General features: G+C 35.4%; 2 pseudogenes; both read right to left on the reverse strand.

The window, feature by feature from the left end:
* Positions 1-14775: 14775 nt before the first annotated feature.
* LOC128776844 (U2 spliceosomal RNA) lies at positions 14776-14905 on the reverse strand (annotated as a pseudogene).
* Positions 14906-20103: 5198 nt separating this feature from the next.
* LOC109246729 (SNW domain-containing protein 1-like) lies at positions 20104-21721 on the reverse strand (annotated as a pseudogene).
* Positions 21722-21943: the final 222 nt, after the last annotated feature.

Here is a 21943-nt window from a genome sequence, read left to right on the forward strand (position 1 = left end):
CCAAAGCAGGAGGCATCACAATCCCACATTTTAGCCTCTACTACAAAGCTGTAATCATCAACACAGCATGGTATTAGCACAAAAACAGATACATAGACCAATGGAATAGAATAGAAACCCCAGAATTAGACCCACAAAAGTATGGCCAACTAATCTTTGACAAAGCAAGAAAGAATATCCAATGGAAAAAAGAGAGTTTCTTTAATAAATGGTGCTGGGAGAACTGGAAAAAAACATGCAGAAAGATGAAACTAGACCACTTTCTTACACCATTCACAAAAATAAACTCAAAATGGATAAAGGACCTGAATGTGAGATGGGAAACCATCAAAACCCTACAGGAGAAAGCAGGAAAAAACCTCTGACCTCAGCCGCAACAATTTCTTACTTGACCCATCCCCAAAGGCAAGGGAATTAAAAGCAAAAATGAACTATTGGGACCTCATGAAGATAAAAAGCTTCTGCACTACAAAGGAAACAATCAACAAAACTAAAAGGCAACCGACAGAATGGGAAAAGATATTTGCAAATGAAATATCGGACAAAGGGCTAGTATCCAAAATCTATAAAGAGCTCACCAAACTCCACACCTGAAAAACAAATAATCCAGTGAAGAAATGGGCAGAAAACATGAATAGACACTTCTCTAAAGAAGATATCCAGATGGCTAACAGGCACATGAAAAGATGCTCAATGTCACTCCTCATCAGAGAAATACAAATCAAAACCACACTCATATATTACCTCACGCCAGTCAGAGTGGCCAAAATGAACAAATCAGGAAACTATAGATGCTGGCGAGGATGTGGAGAAACGGGAACCCTCTTGCCCTGTTAGTGGGAATGCAAACTGGTGTAGCTACTCTGGAAAACAGTGTGGAGGTTCCTCAGAAAATTAAAAATAGACCTACCCTATGACCCAGCAGTAGCACTGCTAGGAATTTACCTAAGGGATACAGGAGTACTGATGCATAGGGGCACTTGCACCCCAATGTTTATAGCAGCACTCTCAACAATAGCTAAATTATGGAAAGAGCCTAAATGTCCATCAACTGATGAATGGATAAAGAAATTGTGGTTTATATACACAATGGAATACTACGTGGCAATGAGAAAGAATGAAATATCGCCTTTTGTAGCAACATGGATGGAACTGGAGAGTGTTATGCTAAGTGAAATAAGTCATACAGAGAAAGACAGTTACCATATGTTTTCCCTCTTATGTGGATTTGAGAAACTTAACAGAAATCCATGGGGGAGGGGAAGGAAAAAAAAAAGAAAAAAAAAAGAGGTTAGAGTGGGAGAGAGCCAAAGCATAAGAGACTCTTAAAAACTGAGAACAAACTGAGGGTTGTTGGGGGGTGGGAGGGAGGGGAGGGTAGGTGATGGGCATTGAAGAAGGCACCTTTTGGGATGAGCACTGGGTGTTGTATGGAAACTAATTTGACAATAAATTTCATATAAAAAATAAAACAAAATATTCAAGACCTTAAAAAAAAACAAAACTAAGAACAAACTGAGGGTTGATGGGGGTGGGAGGGTGGGTTATGCATATTGAGGAGGGCACCTTTTGGGATGAGCACTGGGTGTTGTATGGAAACCAATCTGACAATAAATTTCATATTAAAAAAAAAAAAAGGAAACAACCAAAACAACACATGAATAGATGAAGAAAATGTGGTACACATACAATGGAATTCTATTCAGCTTTAAAAAAGAAAGACATTCTTAGATATGTGACAACATGGATGGACTAAGAGGACATTATATTAAGTAAAATTACCCCGACACAGAAATTACTGCATGACTCCACTTTATGTAATCTATCTAATATAGTCAAATTCATGACATCCAAGTCCAGCATAGTGGTTATTCGGGAGTTGGTGGGGGTAGAAAATGAAGAGTAATTAATCAGCAGGCACAAAGTTTCAGTTAAGAAAGATGAATAAGTTCTAGAGGTACACAGTGTACCTATAGTCAAAAATAATGTAGTCAATGTATAGTCAATGTATAGTCAATGTGTAGTCTATACAATGTATAGTCAATGTATAGTCAAAAATTTGTTAAGACGCCAGGTCTCATTTTCTTATCACAATAAAATAAATAAAACCAGGGGCAGCTGGATGACTCAGTCAGTTAAGCGTCCTACTCTCCATTTCAGCTCAGGTCATGATCTCATGTTTCATGAGATAGAGCCCCATGTTGGGCTCTGCACTGACAGTGCAGAGTCTGCTTGGGATTCTCCCTCCCTCTCTCTCTGACCCTCCCCTGCTCACTCTCTCTCTCTCTCTCTCTCTCAAAATAAGTAAATAAAAACATTAAATACATATAAACAAAATCAGAACTGACAAAGATTGGTGTGTGTTCATATTCCTATATCATTTAAAATAAAATAGTTATGAAGCTTTATGAACATGTACGGAAGTCAGATTTAGATGACAGTAGAAAATATTCATATTAAAGGGTGTGTATGCACATGGACGATTTTAATTCAGTCATACAACAGAGGGATTGTGAGGAATCTCGGATGTAAATTGACACTAAAGGGGAGAAGCTGATTAATCTGCCAGTGCCACCCACAGAGCTCATGACAGAAGTGGCACTAAAGTGGACCTGAACGCCTCCTAGGGCCAGAATGCTGCCATGCCGTGAACAGTGGAAGAAGATATTATTCAAGAGCCTTTGATAAGGACTGTGGTTCCAAATTTTGTAGTGCTCTCCATTTCTATTTACGTAAATCCAGGAAAATGCCAGATTTCAAGTTTGTATACGTGACAGAATGTGTGCCTGTCACAATAATTTGTTTCAAGAAAAATGCGAAAGGACTCTGGTGGCCATTTCAGTGCCCTAGTGATTTACTTTGGTTTATATGCTAAGTAGTAACAGTTTCATTAAAAAAATGACACATTTTAATCGCTCTGGTACAATTTCATTTTAAACTTTTGGCTTCATTTAAATGTAAGAAACTCTAACTTGTTGGAAGTTTCTGTAAATATTTTTCCTCTGGGGCATCTGTAAAAGTATGTCATTGTATAGTAAATTTAAATATTAGATCTTTCCCATTATCAGCAAACAGATCAATTATGTACATAATTCTGATTATTTACAGTAAATTATTTATTCAAGCATCCTTTGAGTTGCATTTACTGTTTTCTTTCTATTTTTGACATTTAGCTTTACTGTATTTCACTGAACTTTGGTCACTGTTTATCATCATAGAAATTCTATTTCACTCCATTGCAAACATTTCTAAAGTCACTAGCAATTCACATCGGTTTTCATTACTACACTGATTTGTCTGTTATAAAACATTTTTAATTGCACTACTTTGTTGAATCTCTTCTAGGCTTTATTTTAGCCAATACATGGTGAAAATTTGATTAAATATTTTAAAGAGCATTAGAGAAAACTAATGTTCTCCAAACAGCCCCAAAAATTGCTTCTCCTAGAAAAATAAAGTGATATTGTATTCAAAATTCAATGGCAACATTACAGGATAAAATCGCCATTTTCCTGTAACCTTCTGTTATTCTATTTACTGGTTACCTAACTCTCCAATTATGGGAATTTATTAATCATAAATCAAGTGAAGGCATTCGTTTCATTTTCTTCTGTCTTTTTCTTTCCCCAGTTGCCAGTTCCAGAGACAGACAGGGAGCAGCCAGCCGCTCTGGGCGGGTTGACTGACTGTAACTGTGTCTGAACTGGTTGTAGTGCTCAGCAGGGAGTATATGTTCCTACAAACGTTCTGAAATATTAATATACAAAATTGTACTGAGGTTTCTGATAGCAGTAGGCCGGCTGCTGTGCGGTTTTCTGATTAGGGTTCTATTGGTGATTCCGAGAAGTCAGTGGCGCCTAAATGGGTTAAGTCTAATGAGGTTTGGAAAGCTGATAGCATAATTTAAGATGACTTTCAATCTCAAAGCTGCAGACCTGGCTGACCCCAGCAAATTACAGTGTTTGTTAATGCTCTGTTATAGACATCTTCTAGTCAACCAAAACCAGATATATTAAGTGTAAAAATCGAGTTGCGGTTCTCTAAGAAATGTTCTTGGCTGTATTTTGACAGATCTTCTGATGACACTCTTTTTTAAGGCATCCGATACTTCCTAAATTTTTAGAGGTTGAAATCATAAACAGATAGGTGTGCACAGTCATTTTACTTCTTGCTGAAGAAACATAATTACCTTAAAACTTTATCATCATAATCTTATGCAATATGTTTCTGTTGGGAAATTTAAAAACAATTTAAAGAATCAGAGATAGACAGAAGGAAAAGATAAAACCACAAACTCCCCATGCTAAAACAGGCAGAAAACTAAACTAAACAAACAATAACCCAAACAGTGGGCTTAAACTCTGTAAAATGAGAATGTGAAGAAAGGCTGTCATTTTTTAATTAAAATATATTTTTCTTTATGGATTCAGTGTTAAAGAACTATTGACAAGATCCAGTGACACTTTAGAAATTATTATTCTCATGTCTATTAAATATTAGGTCTAAAAATTGCATGTGAAATACATTTCTGAAACAATAGCTCAAGATTATCATTTTTTTTCACCTTAAGGCAATTAGTCATAAACACAGCACCATAACAGATTTCCAACATATGAGAAACTATACAAAATCTTAGTAGCTTTGGATATTTCTTTTGAAAGGAATGTTTTTCAGTCTTTTCTAATTGTGGGTTTTCCAGAACTGTGGAAACTTTTTTCTCCTGGTTTTTTGATATTAAAAAAAAAAAATTGTTTAGAGACCCAGACTACTTTCTATCATGTAAATCTTATAATGGATTTCTAATAAATCAGAATTAGTAATAGTTTTGAACTAAGCATAAGTTTTTTGAACAAGCTAATGGTACAAATATTATTAAGCAAATGTTTAATTATTTTAAGTAAAATGTTTCTCCATTTAAAACTTTGTAATTCAGTGAGTATCAAAAAGTGTTTTCCCTCCAGTTGACTGAAATTACAGTCCCTTTTAAATTGTAATACTTTAAATAATTTTGCTTTCTCTTCTAATAACTTTACAAATTTTTATCAAGTAAGGCACTTTTATAAAAACTTTAGTTTCCTATTATGAAAATTTGGCTCAAAGTAAAAAAATAAAAATAGGTCTTAGAAGAAAATAATTTTATAAAATGTTTAATATTTTAAAATCATAGTGTTTTTTTTTTTGTTTTTGTTTTTTTTTTTAAGGATTGTATTTTGAAGTTAATCTCTACACCCAGTGTAACATGGGGCTGAAACTTACAACCTTAAGATCAAGAGTCCCATCCTCCACTGGACTGAGCCAGTCACGTGTCTCTTAAAATCATAGTCCTTTAAAATCATATTTAAAAAAAATTCCAATACTTTAAAGCCAAGAATTTATTAACATTTTACTTCTAGTAATTTAATATTCAATTAAAACCTATTTGTATTTTTTTTAATTTGGAGTAGGGTGGTTGCTTGTACTCTTCAAAAGTACAAAGTTCACTTTCTGTAAAACATGAAATATTTTAAAACTCCTTTAGTAAAATGTGATATGAAATATACCAAACATATGTAAGATTATTTTTAAACAAATGTATATAATTTTATGTTCTAAAATATCTATTGCACTTCGAATCAGTTATGGTAGATGGTTACATACGTATTTCAACAGTGCAGTCAATTCTCTAAACATTTTTATATTCTTTTTAGAATTTACTTACATTCTGACTCTAACGTACATAATTGAACACATAAAATTACTGTGGAAGTCCTTGATTTCACCCAAAAGCTTTTTAGTGATCTATACAACTTTTAAACTTGCTTGTTTCTAAAACTAACAAACAAAAATACCTAAATCCTTTTTTAAAAAAGAATTGGAGTTTTAAGGTAGTTCCAAGAAGACAACAGAGTAATTTAAAAATAGTTTCATTAGAAGAGGGATTATTTAAAAAAAAAAAAAAAAAAGAGGGATTAGCAATTTAAATGGGAATAATATTTGAAGTAGACACTTAAATGTTTAACTCATGCTCACCATTATTTACAATTTGAAACAGCCTTACAGCAACATACATGTTTTAAGTATTCTACAGCATAGTATAAAATAAAAGTCAAGATGATTTATATTATTACAAATTAATCCCAAGAATTAATTTTACAAATATCAATTCCTAAAATAAATATGACTTTGTTAGTTAAAATGTAAAACTGGGACAGGTTTTCTTTGACTCTTAACTGTTTTTTTGGAAATGTTTGTAGAAATTATAGATAAAAATTCCATACTGAGTTATCTGTGTATTTCCTAATCTTTAATGGTTGTTTTGCATGAATTTCAGATGAAATTATTTAAATATTTGTTTGCTTATGAGGCGCCTGGGTGGCTCAGTCAGTTGAGTGTCTGACTTTGGCTCAGGTCATGATCTCACAGCTCGTGAGTTCAAGCCCCACGTCAGGCTCTGAATTGACATCTTGGAGCTTGGAGCCTTCTTCAGATTCTGTGTCTCCCTCTCTCTGCCCCTAACCCACTTGCATTCTGTCTCTGTCTCTCTCAAAACTAAATAAACATTAAAAAAATAAAATAAAATAAAATAAATTTGTTTGCTTAAACACTGCCTATGAGCAACATTATCTAAAAACAAATAAGAGTTAAATTGAACAGGTTTGTGGGGCAGGAGTGGGCTGGTGGGGTGAAAAATACTTTGGATCTATAATACTGCTTAGGTCATTAACCAACATCTCAATAGAACACTTTTCAGGAGGAAAGGGAGATGGATGCTGTCGTCTTTCCTCTCCATTTATTTTTTATGGTTATTTATTCACAGATGATGTGGGCAGACTGTGTGCAGAGAGAAAGCATGGGTAATTTACAGGCAGATGTAACCCTCAATTGGCTAGGATATTCAAAGTGCTCTAAAGAATTAAGAGGGAAGTAGGTCATTTGAATCATAAACGTTTTTAACATTTACTTCATAAATGAAGCTAATATATAATATTACTTGTTCTAAAAGTAAAGGAAAAACCTGGCCTTAAATAGGATAAGGAAGAAAGTTAAACAAAACAGAATTATTAAACCATCCCAGTTTCCACACCTCTATGAAAGTCAGTAGGAGGTCTACTTCTGACAGTGTACGAACCAGCAGGAGAGTTTACTAATGAAAGACAAGATACATGTGTTGACATAGCATTAAATGACTGGTTTGTCACTCCCCCAGGATGTGAATTGTGGATTCTGTGTTGTAGTAGCACAAACTAACTGCTTTTATCCTTTTGTTTTCTTAATTTTAACTTCTCACACAAATTAACAGCTCTTTGTTTGCCATTTGCATGTTTATTTCATGTCATGCTTGGTTAAAATTAAAATTGGCCCACTAGCTATGGCACTTCAGAATATAGTACTTCTTCAAAGACCTGCAGGATGACTTAATGAGTATGCAATGCAATTCTCTTAAGTCAAATTAAATTTAAGCTGTCTATGTTCCATACTGCAATAGTACATTGTATATGATATAAATTGAGAGTGCTCAAAAAAGGACGGTTGTATGTCTTCCATATGTAAAAAAAAAATGCAATATAATTGGCTAGCTATGGATTTTTACTCCTGCCACCGAGAAATTTCTGAGTTATAACATTGCAGATCTATGGCATTGTGTCCCTGAATATGAACAGCAACAGGACCTAAAAAGATCAAAGCTCAAGTTTGCCTTTGAAAAAGAGACTGTTGTAAGAAAAACAATTTTCTCCTTGTTATCACCATGGGATATATCCATGGGCTGGATAGGTCACATTGTCATTTAAATTCTTTAAAGTCAGCTTTTCAGGGTAAAAGAATAATCAAAAGTAAAGCATGCTCCTGAGGATCCTGAAATTTATTTAACTCTGGCAGCAACATTAGCAGGTGGATGCCAGTGGCCAGGGAAGAGGACCTATAACCAGATAAAATCAAAAGCAAGGAATTTATTAGTCTTAATTTTTTCTTTTAATATCAACATCACAAGAATTACTGCAACTAGTTAGTGTTACTAGTACTTTTAATTAAGAGATTAATATAAAGAAAAGACTGATCGAATCTGCTATTATCAATGCGTACATATTTATTGCAGACGGAGGTCGATAGGAGTGCATGAATCATGATTTGACAATTACTGGCAAGAGGCATTTTCCCTCCACAAAATCAGCAGCATATCCTTAATCTAATTGAGTGTGTGCTCACCTATGTTGGTTTAGAAATAGAATACTTTAAAACTTCAACGCTTCTATTTGTTTCAGATGTAATTTTGTTAAAGTGAGAAAATTTGGTCAGTTTGAAGAGAGCCAAATTTTAGAAAAAAAAATACTGATGTTGAATATTGCTTAAAAACAGTAGGGTGTGTCTAATTACTGGAAATCAACAGTTTCCAGAAACAAGTCTAATAAATATGTTTTAAAATTTATTATATTGGTCTTTTTAGCCACAGCAGGCCTGGGAATTACCTGCCCTAATTTTCTAAAACAGCACAGAGAATTTTGTGAAAATATTATTGGAAATGTTTCTTCCATAAAATATATAGATATAGATAGAGTATTCCAATCTAAGAAAACATATTAGCTAAAAGAAAAAAGAAAAAAGTAGTATCTGATTTAAATACTTGGTGCCTAGGATATCAGTGATTAGATACAGCAGTTAACTCATTTTTTAACCCTTGGCTGCAGAGTGAATTTATTTTTAAAATATGTGCAAGGGTTTTCTTCTTTCTCTTTCCTTTTTTCCCCTTCCTTTCTTCCTTACCCTTTCCTTCCCTTTGTCTTATTCCAGTTTTTTATCCCATAATCATTATTTTTACTCTTTCTCTTCCTGATAGTCTCTAATTGTATATCAATAAATGTCCTTGAATGTCTAGGCAAATTTGAAAAATAAAATATGTGTATTACATTAAGGAAATACTATTGTTCTGGACATTATTCTCTTCACTTTTTTTCTAAGTTTTTTTTTTTTTTAAGTTTTATCCATGTTACTGCACATACTTTAAAGTTTCTCTTTTGACTACTCTTTTGGGTTTTATTCTATAGTAGCATCCATGATATCATCTACATCTTGTTGATAGATTGTCTCATAGGTATTACATTGTGTTCACTCTCTAGTATTCAAGCATTGCTATAGTAAAAACCCTTGTACTATGTCCCCTTAGGTACGAAACCCAAAGTTTTTCTAGAATGAATATCCAAGTATGGATTGCTGGATCATCAAGTATAACTATCTATAATTTCACTAACTTTCTCCCTGTGTATTATGAAGATTGTTTTCCCACAGCCTCACAATCATTTGCTAATACTTCACTTCTACATTTTTGTCAAGGAGGTGGGTATAAAATGGTTTTGCATTGATTTTAAATTTTCAGCAAAAACATCAAGTTTCACATATTTGTTGATCATTTGATTTTTGCCTATACATTTGCTTTTTATATTCTCATTCAATGTTCTAATGAACTTATTTTATATTTGTAAACGGCCATGCATGTTATCTATTATCCCATTTGTTTTGTCATTCTAATTATCTTCCCCCATGGTTACCAGTTTGCTTTTTCTAAAGAGAAATTCACCACATTTTTAACTTATTTTTTTATTTTAGGAAGTTGCTTATTTTAGGAGCCCCTGCCACACTTTAAGCGGCAAGCATATATTTTGTCCTCATTTTAAGGTCGCATGGTGAAAAGCAAGTACAGAAAAATTAAGGACTTTGGTCAAGTTCACTCAGTCAACAGCAAAACTGGGTATCCATCCACAAATGTGTGTCAAAGAAAGAAAATGCCCCTTGTTTAGTGCCAAGAGATTCCACCCCCACCGTTGGATGAGCAAGCATGAAAACCAAGAGATGCCTGGCTCAGGACTAGAGATCTGCAGCCTGTTTGGAATTTTGTTTAGTTACAAATAGCAGACACTATTATTGCTAGTGTAAGTAGAAAACAAGCTCGTATATTAAAGAATAATAAGTAGTAAACAAAGTCCTTGGAAACAAAGACTAATGTTCCAGGAACAATGGCCAGTTCTAAGGTAATGTCAAAAAACATGTTGTTTCTATCAGGATCACAGCTCCAAACAGCAAAACCCAACAACCAGATTTGACTACAGTGGCTCTTCTCCCATCATTTTGGACACTATTATTTAAAGATTAGTTTTCCAATTATTGATTCCTCCAAAAGCAAGATGTCTCTGCTACTATCTGGGAAAGCAATATGACAGATTCATTTATATTCCTCACTTCTAAATTGGAGTTTCAATTTAGTGTACATGATAGGTCACCTCTGTTAAAAAGGAAGTGAAACTCATAATATTGGCATGTTGCCAAACACTGAAAAGTTAAATCAAAGGATAATATGTAGTAACTAATAAGAAAAGTGTTGACTACAAAGTACATTTGGTTCTCTGGTTTTCATCTTCCCATACTACTGAAGAGAATTTTTGAGTCAATAAATCAGAGGTAGTTTGAATAATTAGCATATTTATAAAATTTATAATTTATAATTTGATTATTCATCTCAAAAACTACCTTATTTGTTCATTGACTCATTCACCTATTTAAAAAAAATGCTGACCAATCTATTCACTATCAGGATAAAAAACAAACCAATAAACAAAAGTTTATATAATAATGTCTTAAAATTAATATCAAAAAAATTGATTAACAGTTTAATACATTAATTTGGGGAAACTTTTTTCTATTATAGATTAAGGTCAGAAAACTGAAGCCTCCAAGATTAATTTATATTATAAAGGAAATTTTAAGATGCTCTGGTCTACCTAGTATAAACAAAGATAAGAGCAGGAACTTTTCCTCAGAAATTAATCTTATGTACCCAGAAACTCTAATGACCACATTCTAATTTTCCTTTACTAAAAACCACAAATCTAATTTAGCATTTACCTAAATATAGTTTTCCAGGGCACTAAACCAAAAGGAATTACTCAAAATGTCTTTTATAACCAATAATCTCGTAACATGTTACATATCAAACATACTACTTGCATGTTTTATTTAACAAGTGAGAATATTAAAGATCTCAAAGTATCTTACCTGCAATAATAAAACCTTTAAAACTGCTAAAACACTTTTTCTCTGACAGATGAATAGTACCTTGACTAGGTTAGCATTTTGGTATTTGTGACCCTTTTCTCTCAGTTGTCTCGAAGTGCTTCTTCTGCTTTTGTTATAAATGGGATGTCCAATGTAAGTAACTCTTTGTGTCCAAATTATTGAAAGAGAGAATATTTGAATAAAATGATTTTAATTCCAGGCTAAATACTGCTCATGCAACCCAGTAAAGCCATTTGACTATTTTGGCTCGCATACATTCTTGTTGGTTGGAGCCTATGTACAGCAGTTGTTACCCATTTTGAATATCAACCCATTCAGATGGGTGTCTTTTATTGCTAGACTTACATGGAACTACTTGAAAGCTTTCAATTTACACATTCAAGTTTGCTGAGGTATAGGCTATTCAATGATTCTTAATCTATTTATTAGTTCTCCGTACAATTGTTTTTCTCCTCCTAGACAATCTTCACATGTGAAACCTTCATATTTTCTGAATCTACCAAGCATGTCACTTATATTTTCTTTCATTATGATATTTCATGATCTGTTTGGTCAATTCTTGTTTTGTACTTTAATTTTTTTTTTTTTTTTTTTATTCTAGGGTGTCTGGGTGGCTTAGTCGATTAAGCATCCAACTCCTTTAGATTCAGGTCATGATCTCATGAGTCTGTGAGATCGAGTCCCTGTCAGGCTCTGTGCTGACAGAGTGGAGCCGGCTTAGGATTCTCTCTCTCCCTCTCTGTCTGCCCCTCACAGAGGTCCCACCCCACCTCTTTCTCAAAAATAAACATTTTAAAAAATTATGCTATTGATCTTCCAGGTCACTAATTTGGGTGTCCTCGGTGTCATGCCCTCCTTCAATTTATTTATTGAGTTGTTCAAGTATAAAATAAGGTTCTTTGTGTGTGTGTGTGTTGTTTTATGTTTGTTTTGCTGCAAACTACAAACCCATTTTGATGTTGCAATTAACTTTATTCCCTTACTGCTTTTTTGACTTTTCTGTTGTATTGTCTGTCTTTCTAAAAACCATTATCTAATCATGTCTTCTATCAATTCTGACTTACCTTCTGTTATTGTCATGCCAGTCTTTGGTCCACTGGTTGTTAGAGTGCCTAAGTATCATCAACAGGTTGTTAAGTGTTGAACGTGAGTGGTGAATATAAGAAACCAGCTAAAAGGTCCTTGCTGGTAATTCTGGAGGAAGTCTCTCTGCCACCTTTACTACTTTAATTCCCACAGCCTCCATACTCATGGATATCTCAGCCAACACCCTTAACACCTTTTTATCGCTTTATGAGAGGAAGGCAAACTAGGAACATGGGCTGATGTACAACTTCCCACCATGAATTCAGAATCTACTGCTTTATGGTTCAAGGGCTTTATGATGCTGACCTAATAAGAGCATGCCCAGAACAAAGAAAAAGAGCTCATACAAGTTTTGTTTTCCAGAACTTCCGGAAAGCACAAGCCTTCAATTACCCCTAGATATGTAGACTTTAGTGTACTTACTCAAAAAGAACATTTTTAGCCCCTTAAAAGAGCAGAGATTATACGAACCTTAAAAAATGTGTAATTCAAGTGTCCATCTATTTTCTCAATCAATATGTTTACATGTTTGCCAAAAAATTACTGAGTGCCTACTCTATGTCAAACACAATAGGAGTCATAGAGATGCAGAAACATATGGTGACCTCACCCTCACAGAACCTAAAGTTGAGGGGAAGAAACAAACATCAAATTTAAAAGATATATAGAAGCTGAAATAGTATGCAAGCAAATGTAAAATATACATGTGAAATACCACGAGAAAGAGGTATACTGAACTCTGGGACACCTAATGGGCAGCTGCCACCTGGAAGAGAGATGAAAGACAGTTTCATGGAGTAAGAGATATTTGGATCAAATAAAGAGGATACGTATGAGTTTCCTGGGCAAAGTATAGAGGGACCAGCATTGTAGGCTTAGAACTTAGAAGATAGTGAGTAGGCATTTAATGCAAATAACTTTGGAGGGATTAGCAGAAGCAAGAATGGGGGGGGAGCTTTCTTAATTACAACAAAACTTTTGTTTATAGCCTTAGAGCAAGCAATGAGAGTGACTGTGAAATTTTAATCAGGGAGTGGCATAATCAGATTATTATTGTTTAGAGGAAAAATAAATCCATATAGAATATGGATTTGAGCAAGGGAGGCCAGCTGAAAGTCTACTATGGTATTCAAAAGAAAACACGTTAATGGCTGAAAGTAAGGTGCTGCTCGTCATGGAAATCGAGTTCAATTTGTGAAATTAGGAGGTAAAATCATCGTGTATTTGACTTAGTGTATGAAGAAGAAGGAGGCACCAAGCATAATTTCTATGTTATTTTTTTCTTAAGTGGATGCATATTGGTTCACATTCATGACAAGTATGGAAATGTCATAAGACCAGTTTGGAAATGATAGTCTTATTATCAATTATAAGCATTTTTTGGTTAAGTTTAAAATATCAAAAGGAAATAGAGAATAAGAAAAAAAGAGTACGAGGCTGGAGACATGTATCAGACATTCATCTCTGTATGGGTGGAACTAAAGTAACTGATAAAAGCTAGGACCACTAATTAATTTGAATGATGGCAGAATACAGATTTTAACTACACTAAAGAAGAAAACAAGCTTTCAAAGAGAGGAATTCATAAGGATGAAGACAAAGTAGGAGTGTTTGATGTGAATAAAGCCAAAGGAAGACCGTTTAGAGAAAGAGAAAGAGATACATTCAAAAGTGTGCAATGTTTCCAGAGCCAAGTACAAGAAGGAAAAAGTCCCAATGGATTTAGTCACATCAAAGTGAGTTGTGATTTATTGAAATAATAGAACCAGAATCTGCTTTGCAAAATGTTGATGAGTAAAAGGGAATTGAGAAGATAGAGACTGAATTTTAGAAAATTCAGTACCAGATTTTGAATGAGTCAGAGAAAGGAAAGTTCTGTATGATCTCACTTATATGTGGAATCCAAAAACAAACAAAGCCAAACTCATAGATAAAGAAAACAGGTTGGTGGTTGCCAGAGCCAGGGAGCAGGAGTGGGTGAAATAGCAGTCAAGAGTTACTGGCTTCTAGTTATGAAACAAATAAGTCATGGGATGTACATACAGCATGAGGACTATAGTTAATACTACTGTATTGCATATTTGCTAAGACAGTAGAATTTAGAAGTTCTGTCGTCACAAGAAAAAAATTGCCATTAGGTGCGATGATGGATATTAACTAGACTTATTTGGCAATACCTGTACATATGAAATTATTTGTTATACACGTGAAATTAATATATGTCAATTTTAACTCAATAACTTTAAAAAAGAAGGTTTGATTCCATGAGCTTGGGCCTCGAAACTCCCACAAGTGAAGTCAAAACAATTATAGATTTCCCCTCATTTGTCTTCCATTTCTCAGGGATTACTGTCCTTACTTTCTTGATGTCTAGTGTCTTGAAAACTGTCTGGGTGTTGTAGCGAAACCAATTTGACAATAAATTTCATATTAAAAAAATAAAATAAAACGAAATGCAATTTTCTTCAAAGAAAAAAGAAAACTGCATATGCAGCGTTTTGTGTTTTGTGTGTGTGTGTGTGTGTGTGTGTGTGTAGTTGTTTAGTTTTCATAAGTCATGTGCATGAGAGTAAACCTTATCTACTGATTCCTGATAATCCACCTTGGCTGAAAATGGAAGTCCCTGCCTATAGATTTTTGACAGACTAAAGGTAGCATATGAAAAGTCAAGAAAACCTCCAATGTTTTGGCTTAAACTATTATAAATATGACTTTGCTGTTAAACTGATAGGAACAGATACTATACTTGATCTTAGCCAAACGGCCGAGAAGTGATATTATGACTTTGCTATTAATTGAGGCAGAAAGACTCCTTAATGATGTTCCTTAAATGGTGTTATTCTTTCCCCACAGTTCTCAAATCTGCCTGAAAATTAGAATCAGCTAGTGAGTTTCTTACAATACTCTTGAATTTCTCCCAAACCCTTACAGCAGAAGATTTTTAGTGTGGCCCCAGGACACCAGTATCAGAAGATTTCCACATTATTCTCATGTTCAGTCATGGCTGGAAAGCAATGCTCCATACTATTGCTTCTGTCACTTTAATATGCTTATGAACCACTTAGGGAACTTATAAAATTCAAATTCTTCTTCAGTTTTTCAAGGTGATAAACTTTGTATTTCTCACAATGTCCTAGCTGGTTCCGATGCTGCTGGTGCACATTTTGCACAGCAAGCTACTGCTGCTATTCAAATCCATGACAGAGTGTAAAACATTCGTGTTAGCTATTCTGTATTAAAAAGATGTACGAAGTAAAAGATGTAATGGCTAATTAAGTTTGGCAGACAGTGAGTTAAACAAGGTTAGAGTTTTCTTTATTGCAAGATTTTTCATAGCTAATGCCCTCCTAAAGTTTCTTTTTCCCATACTCCGTTTTCATGGAGCATGTTACAGGATTAGCAATTTGCAAAACTCACTATCTTGTACTAATGCAGAAGTTGAGCTATCCTCAAATAATCTTTGCTACTTTCTTAAGAGCTTACAATTTTACTGAGACATCCGTTTAACTGATTTGTTTTCAGTTTCCTAATCTGATTCACAACTTGATGATTCTGATTTATTTACAAATGCAAGTAGGTTTTACAAAAAAACAAATTAATCAGGCTTTAGATTTTAAAGTGATAATGTACATACACATGATTCTTTGTTTATACTTAAAAAATGCTTTACAAGTGAATATACTTTTTCTTTGTTTTCTTCTATAGCTTTCCCATGCACACATTTTCCTATGATTTTCTTTGCATAGTTTCATAGCATATTGTTTGTTGATGTATTTTTGTTAACCAATATTTTGTGAAACAATGAAATAAGAGAAAAATAATCTTAGGGCACCTGGGTGGCTCAGTGGGTTAAGCATCCAACTTCGGCTCAGGTCATGATCTCATGGTTTGTGGGTTCGAGCCCCTTGTCGGGCTCTGGGTTTACAGTTCAGAGCCTGGAGCCTGCTTTGGATTATGTGTCTCCCTCTCTCTCTGCCTCTCCCCCACTCATGCTCTGCCCCTCTCTGTCTGTCAAAAATAAATAAATGATAAATGTCATGATAACATGACAGCCCCAAACCTGTGGGATGCAGCATAGGCAGACATAAGAGGGAAGTATATAGCAAGACAGGTCTTCCTTAAGAAGGAAGAATGGTCTAAAATTCATTGCCTCTTCAGAAGCTGAGTGATAAGTCCCAAGCTTGCCAGGATTTACAGACCTAGAGGTAAACATAAACTCATTTTACATAGATGCTCAAGTGACAATGAGTCTTAGTTTCTGCTGCCTTGTGTAGGAAGGACTTTGGCATCTCCCCTGAAGCTCCTCACTCCATGATATTTAGGGTCATAAATATTTTAAACTTCCCAAGAAGTTTATGTCTCACAAATACTCAGGTTCTTATTTTTTTCTGTTCCAATCTCTTTTCTAGATGTATTGCTCATCGCATGGATTTGCTGCTCTACCAGAGGCAGAGATCCAATTAAGGGACATCATCAACAGATGGATCAAGCTGTGGTATGAAGGGGGTGTGGATCCTGAGAGAGAATTGGTTAACTGACACCAGAGATACATGAAATGGACGGAAAATCAAAATGAATGTACATTAACTTGAATTTTCTATCCCATTATCTTCATTAATACGAGTTTACTGTGCTAAAACACTCTTGTTCAGCAATGTAAAATTCCAAAAAGTTTCATTCCAGGAACTTTTTGAAAGATACAGCAACTCTTCAATGGGAAGCATCAAATAATAGTTTATACCTTACAACTCTTTTAATCCCTTACTACAAATCTTTGCCTGGCTGTTCTTACCAATTCTAAATTATTCCATCACGATTCTTATCCTAATTGAGCCCGTCCTCTGAAGTATCCTCTATAAACAAGACATCAAAATCTTAACAAATATCCCAACTTTGTCATTCTCTCTCAGAGATGTTACTAAGACACTGTCAAAGTGGTGTTCTCATGTTAGAATGTGAATATTTTTCTTTTTCTGAACAAACAGGACTTTCTGACAGAGATAAAGAGCTCTCTATAATGATAAAGAATCTATCTTTTTTTCCTAAAATCATTTACTTCTCATATTCTAAGGTGATAGTTTTGGAGCCATGTGTTTATATTTCAAATAGTAATAAAACCCAGAGCCAATGATTACATTCTAAAATGTGAAAACCTAGGTGATTTTCCCCTTCTCTCCCTAAGAAAGGATTTGTTTACATTCCAAACTAAAAAAAGGCCCATCTATCTCTACACAGACTGGAGTGAGGAGTGGGGTTACTATGCCAACACCTATATATTAAGCTTCTAATTTCAAACTTTTGATTCTTCTCCTATAGTATAGGTCCTCTCTACTCCCTTCCACATGCAGGTCTGTTTGGCTCTCACCATGTTGCCTCCTGGAGGAAAATGGAGCATGGACAAACAGTACTAAGATATTCTATAAATAAATAATCAGTTTTGCCTTTGATCCAGAAACCTTGTATATACTGTCAGAATAAAATAAAATATAAATATATATTTACTCCTTATCATATAAGCATTAAAATTAGCCTCCTGTTACTAATAGGCTGTTTTGGTGACATTTTTGAGAACCAGTATTCTATGGTGCTGAAATTCACAATGGTTTTGTGAAGAAAAAAAGGAAAAGAGGAAAAGAGAGGAGAGGAGAGAGAAGAGAAGATAAAAGTGAAAAAAGAAAAAAGAGAAAAGAAAAGAAAAGAAAAGAAAAGAAAAGAAAAGAAAAGAAAAGATCACCTCAGCTATTCAGTCTTTGCAAGCTCTGAAAGCACCTTGATGGTAGCAAAGCTTCAGAAAGCACCATGCTCCTTCGTTGTTTGCTTCCTTCCCCTATTACCCTACAAAACCCCACATAATCCACAAACAAGACATAGATATCAAGTTTTGCAAACTAATGCCTAAGGGATTAATCGGTCCATTTATTAAAGTAAAACTCCAACTAGGGCTCAGTAAAGACACCTTACTATAATCCAAAATATTTCTATGGCCCAAATACCCCTACATGACACACAAGAGATTCAGGGCAATGAGTGACTCTCTACATCTCCGGTAAAATGTTAAGTTTTTTTTCAAAGCTTTTCAGATGGAACCATGTGTTATACTCTTATTCCTGCCTTTGCCAAAAAATTTCAGTCAGCCTCCAAAAGTCTGTCCTATATTCCCTGTGCTCACTTCGTCCTCCAGCCTCTCTGCTGTCCTGCTATAATCCTAAATTCCCAGTATAAAAGTCATCCAAACACTGAAAGATCGCTTCCATGCTTCATCATTCTGGTTTGAAATTTCATAGATTTTAATGCGGTCTTATTTTTAACATGTAAAACTATATAAAATGTGGTGCTTCTTAAGTATTTATGTGTCTTACAAATTACTTTGGGTCTTGTCACATTGCAGATTGTTATTCAATAAGCCCAGGTAGGGTTTGCGTGTCTGTATTTCCTACAAGCTCCCAGGTGATGCTGCCCTTGATGGTCTAAAGACTCCACATGAGGTAGCAAGGTGTTATAGGAAAACAAGCCTCCAGAAGAGTTTGCACATTTCAATAAATGTAAGGAAGACCTTCTAACACAGGATGAGCTATTATTGATTAAAATGCGGAAGCCAACTGTGTAAAGATGTGAGAATTGCCCTTCAAAGGGAATTAGTGATAGCTGGATACTAAATTCTTGCCTTTACCTTCTCTTTTCCTCTGTTCTTTTCCTTCTTCTCTTCCCATTGTGTCTAAATACCCATTCTTGTTTCTTCTTTTGCATTTCTGTACTAATACTTAATCTCCTTTTATCCCCTTCCATTCAGCTTCTAAAGAAATGATTTTTATATTTCTACTTATTACTTTCAGGTTCATTTCCAAATTGTCTTGCTAAGCTCTGCATGGTTCCATCTAACTCGCCCACATTCAGGATGATCTCATAAAGAAATGGGCTATCAATATTGCACAATCATTTTTTGAGGGGCATTAAAAAGATTGAGGCATTGTGAGTTATGCTAGACCAAAAGATACATAATATTCTCTAACAGTAAGCTTCCCCAAGTGTAGCTTAAGCAAGTCTGTAGTGATTATATTTTGTTTTTATTTTTATTGTCTACATGTTTTTACTTAAAACAAATCATTGTGCCAAGAAAGAGCTGACTTTCCCCATTCCAAATTAAAACACACCACAATAGGGACAAATGTGGTTTAGTAGGATTGGTCCACTATGTGAATGGATATCCTTCTACTCACTGTGGTTGGGGCAACTTAATTCATCAGCAGTCATTCTTACACAACGTATCAACCCCAAAGTATTAATGTCACACAAAAGGAAGTGGTCTTAATATCATGAGTGGGGCAGTGTGTTCTACAAATGCTAAAATGTAGAAGCACGAACACAAAAATTAAATAATTCGGATAATTTTCCATTTCTGCTTACTCCTGTAATAAAAAGTAGTGTTGAGGTCTGACACCTAGATTTGGTTTTTATTCTGGCCATTTACAAAGTGTTTCCCCATCTGACTTGTATCAGTAGGGTTATGGATAAAAGTTCATTAACTTTAAAAAAAAAATTAGTGTTTATTTATTTTTGAGAGAGAGAGAGAGAGCGCACAAGCAAGGAAGGAGCAGAGAGAAAGGGAGACACAGAATCCAAAGCAGGCTCCAGGCTCTGAGCTGTCAGCACAGAGCCCGATGCGGGGCTCGAACTCATGAACCGTGAGATCATGACCTGAGCTGAAGTCAGACGCTCAACCGATGGAGCCACCCAGATGCCCCAACTTTTTTTTTTTTTTAATTTTAGAGAGAGAGAGCATGTGAGTCAGGGAGAGAAGTGGAGGGGGAGGGAGAGAGAGACAGAGACAGAGAAGGAGAGAGAATCTTAAGTAGGCTCCATGCTCAGGGCAGAGCTCGATGTGGAGCTCTATCCTACAACCCTGCAATCATGACCTGAGCCAAAATCAAAAGTTGAACACTCAACCAATGGAGCCACCCAGGTACCCCCAAAATTTCATTCACTATGGAGAGAGGTGTAACTACTCCTTCTTCCTCTACTTGCTTTCATGCTCATGTTCTTTGGGGTGGTTGCTATCTGAGTATTTTATAGCCACTTGGCTATTTGGCTTCTTCCAAAAACTTGTCCAAATCAAGGACCTTCCTCAAACTGAACTGGTCCTTCTCGGCCTCTTTGTCTGTGGCCCAAACCAGAAAACTCCTTATTGAGAACAACTCTGCTGGTCTTTATTCTGGCTTCTAGGTCATCACCATACCTGACCTTGTCCAGAATTTTACTGGGCCTGTAAATATTCTGCACCATTATCTTTGACACCTCTGCAGACTTGATCACAAACGTTGTAAATTTCATTTTTTACACCTGTAAAAATACTGTCCATACCCTTGGATTGCTTGAAGGGCTCTTGGTCATACTGAACGTCATTGGACATCTGAGGATTGGGCACATGAAGAGCGATGATGTCACTGATACCTCGATTTTCATTTGTCTGTAGTTTTGACCGTTTATTAGGAGCTTCCCTGGAAAGATTCCAGTCATGTGGTCTGTCTTTTTACCTGTCATGCCAGATTTCATCCCTCCCATGGGCCTCCCAATCCTCTTTTTTCACATGGGTTTTGATCCCAGCTCTTCTCTCACTGGCTTTCTGGGCTGTTTCTCTAAGATTCTCTCCATGTTTCTTCTTTTCTTTTTGAGCCATCTTTCTCTCTACTTGAGAATGCATTTTTACAGCTTCATGAACATTCTGGCCAGCAACATAGTGGGCTTCTGCCAGCTTGGCAATGTTCTCATTGAGACGAAATGTCTGCAACCCTCTTCTGCTCGCAGCCAAACATTTGTCTAATGGAATTGTACAACCCTTTGCATTTTTCCGGTTTGAAATATAAGGAGGAATCTTCCATTCTTATGGCTCCTTCATGGTCATCTTTTGGCTAGGAGAATGCATAACAGGCACAGGAGGAGAAGGTGGTCCTTGGGGAGCGTTCTTATTAATCTTGAACCTTGGAGGTTCCATTGGATCTTTCAGCATTCTCACCATCCAAATAACTCTGTTTAGCTCCAGAATCGAAAGCCACTCTTGGTTGAGATGGTGAATATCAAATACACGGAGCAGCAGCCAGTTTATTAGCTGCTCACACTGGCATGGCTGCAGCAACCTTCTATGATACAGATTTTTCTAGGGCTACCCTTGTCTTTTCTGTTAGCTCTTTAATGGCTTCTTCATCAGGTCTTTGCAGGTCTGGATCATCTGCATTCATGGCTTCCTTGGGAACCAGGCCAGTGTACTTGCCATAAATGACCTTGTTGTTTGACTGTCCTGGCTGAGCAATTGCATTATATTTAAATTTCCTTCAGGATCTACCTGGATGGCGTGTGCATTTGACATTCTTTTTTCTTTCATCACATATCTAGTGGATACTGGGCAATATAGGTCTCTGGAAAAGTACCTCCATCTCCAAAATCCTCTAATAATCACAGTATCCAGTTTTTCTGGTACCCCATATGGTCTTTGAGAGACCAGAGAGGTCCTTCGTGATCTCTGGGGTCTTCCCTTTTCTTCAGCCTCAAGCTGGTCCTAAGATAGCTGAGTAGGTGAAGGTAAAAAGCTGGTAAACATCTTGTTCTTCCAGAGTGAACTGTAATGATTTTTTTTAGATGTTCTCTACTGTATCATCTTACCTACTATCTTCAACACATACACATACACACATAATTTTATTATAAACATTGTGTTAGCTTTACTGAAGCCATTTTACAGGTATATTGTTTTTCAAAAAAAGAAACATTCTGAACTTATTGCTGTTTTGATCTTTTATTTCTTTTTTTGTGTTTCTTCTTT

The sequence above is a fragment of the Panthera pardus genome, unplaced genomic scaffold (assembly GCF_024362965.1).
Source record: "Panthera pardus isolate Hobbes unplaced genomic scaffold, ASM2436296v1 HiC_scaffold_13, whole genome shotgun sequence".
NCBI classification, from domain to species: domain Eukaryota; kingdom Metazoa; phylum Chordata; class Mammalia; order Carnivora; family Felidae; genus Panthera; species Panthera pardus.